Source organism: Pteropus alecto, unplaced genomic scaffold (genome assembly GCF_000325575.1).
Source record: "Pteropus alecto unplaced genomic scaffold, ASM32557v1 scaffold137, whole genome shotgun sequence".
Lineage (NCBI taxonomy): Eukaryota > Metazoa > Chordata > Mammalia > Chiroptera > Pteropodidae > Pteropus > Pteropus alecto.
In genome coordinates, this window is record NW_006440135.1 from 3,263,213 (window position 1) to 3,265,801 (window position 2,589).

The following is a 2,589-nucleotide window of genomic DNA, read 5'->3' on the forward strand; positions in this document are numbered from 1 at the left end:
GGAACGGCCCGCTTGCAGCCTAGAACTACTTAACGCGGTTAATAGAGCGACTACGCGGGTGGTAGTGGGCAGTGGCCTGACCGTGCGCTGTGTAGGAGGAACGCAGAATGGCCGGATGGGCTTTGTCATGTGGCTCCTGGGTCGTGATGGCCTGGGGAAACCGGGCAGTGGTGGCCTCTGGCTCGGCTCCACCTCCGGCCACCAGAGCCAGCTCCGCAGCCCCTGCTCCCATGCCCGGGTCTCCACATCCAGGGCTGCAGGGAGCTCGTCCGTCCCCAGACACCAGGAGGAGGGCGGTGGGCAGGCACACCCTGTGCGCTCCTGGAAGTTTCCGTGTGAGAGTCCCAATGCCTATTTCCACGTATATTTAAAATATTAATATTTAAAATGTAATTAAAAGACTTAAACTCATTTTAATACTAAAGGAAGACAAACAGCGATGCCCGTCTGAGTCACTCGTTGCTCTATAATTCATTAATCTCGAGAGCCAGCTCCGTGCGCTGGGGGCGTGGCGAGACCAGCTGTGCGGTGCTGTGCGGTGCGCACAGGCCTGGCACACCTGGCACTCGGCGTGCTCGGCACAGACAACAACACGGGGGGTCTCACGTGGTGTGGGGAGCCCGGAGCCCGCTGCACCCTCCGTGCTCGCCCAGGCGCGAGGCCCCTGCTGGCAGCCGTCAGGACCCAGGGCTGTCCCCAAGGACAACGTCCCACCCATTTGTCCCCACGCAGGTCTCACCTTAGCACTGGGGACACTCGGGGCAGGGCCTCGCTCGGCCGTGCAGGCGTCCTGTGCTTGGTGGGGTGTTTGGCGGCACGCCCGCCTTCACCCTTTACGTCCCAGGAGCAGCCCCCTCCCCGGCTGTGGCAACCGAAATGTGTCCAGACATCGCCAAGTGTACTATAGGTGACAAGGTTGAGAACCACGGATCTGGGAGGACATAGGCACAGCGCTTTGCCCTCAGCGCCTGTCCGGCCAGTTGGTGAGGGCTTCCGGCTCCTGGAGGACGTTACAGGCGGCCAGACGGGCCCACCTGGCTGACGCGGAGCAGAAGCCGCCCCTCATGTGTGTCACTTTGGCATGAGGAGTCTTTTGAGCTACAGGTGATTCAAATCCGGCAGGTCTGGAAAAGCTCTTTGTCTTCCCCTCAGCTGACTCAGGCCACCTCGGGAGGGGCCTGTGCCAGGGGGAGGCTGTCGCCAGAGACACCTTCTCACCGAGGAAATCACGCGACAGGCAGCATTCAGTTTCCGAACGTCGCCACCTTCCTGTGAAAGCCCTTCCTCCCCGCGAGCCCAGGCCCACCCGATGAGCCTTAATAACCCCATCACCTTTCGTGTCCGGGTCTCGGGGGCTGCAGTATGTACAACATTAAATTTGTTTTTTTTTCCTGTTAATCTGTTTTCTGCCAACTGAATTATTAGAACAACCAAAGAACCTAGAAAGGAAGAAGGGAATGTTTCCTCCCCAACATGACTTGTCGCCAACCCCGAACAAAACGGAGCAACGCTGTGTAATTTCTGACTTCTGCGTTCAGAGGAAAATAGATATCATTTACCCATGTCCTTGACCGGAAGGACAGATAAACATCTGTCTAATCTGGGCTGTCTCACCAGGAAATGTTAAACTCGCTTAATCTTTATACACATTGTCACAAAACGGGAGAATTTCAATGACACATTTTATTTTATTTATTTTATTTTTTTTACGCCTAGAGCACCTGGTTTTCCTAAGTGGTCTCCCATCCAAGGGCTAACCAGGTCCGACCCTGCTTAACTTCCGAGATCAGACGGGATCGGGCGTGTTCAGGATGGCATGGCCGTAGACGCAATGACACATTTTAAAGCACCCATCAATCTGAGAAAAAATAATTTGTTCCATATATACCTCTAAGTAACTTCTAAGTGAACATAAATGAATTTATTTATGGTATTGTCTCATAAAGGTAAATGTTCAAGAACACCCAAGCCAAATGTCGTTGCGGAAAGATGGCATTATAAAAACAGAGGGAGGGAGAGAGAGAGAGGGGGAGAGAGAGAGAGAGAGAGAGAGAGAGAGAGAGAGAGAGAGAGAGAAGGAGAGAGCGAGAGAATGGAGTCACTTGTGCTAAGCCCCAGCCAGCAAACTGAAACTTGGTACCCGCCCAGCCGCAGGTTCAGCCTCTCCCAGGAATGTGACTTTGACCAGTCAGCCTGGAGTTTCCCGATCAACGCCAGGGGCGTCATCTGCCTGACAGGTCCCCTGCCCGCCCCCTCCCCCCCCGAGGAAAGGCGACCTTGCCTGAAGGAGCCCGTCCTTTACCTCCTTTCCCGCCCGCCATTCTGCCTTTAACGCCTCCACTTCGCACGGCTCCCAGCTCCCTCCTCTGTCCGCTGGACGGGACGACGCCCGACTCACGTGTCCTTGAACAACCAACTAGATCTCCAGGGTTGCTCAGCTGACTTTGTCTTTAACAGATTTGGCCCCAGCCGTGGAATCTTAAGGGAACTGCCGATGGCTTTGGGGACACTGAGGAGCGAAGCCATGGCACCCAGGAAGCGCTCTGCGTTCTGTCCCTCCCGGTTCTGACCTCACTGGCTTCCAGTCCC

General features: G+C 55.4%; 1 pseudogene; it reads right to left on the reverse strand.

Annotated features, from left to right (window-relative positions):
* Positions 1-1,709: 1,709 nt before the first annotated feature.
* Positions 1,710-1,828, reverse strand: LOC112484099 (annotated as a pseudogene).
* Between the last annotated feature and the right edge of the window lie 761 nt (positions 1,829-2,589).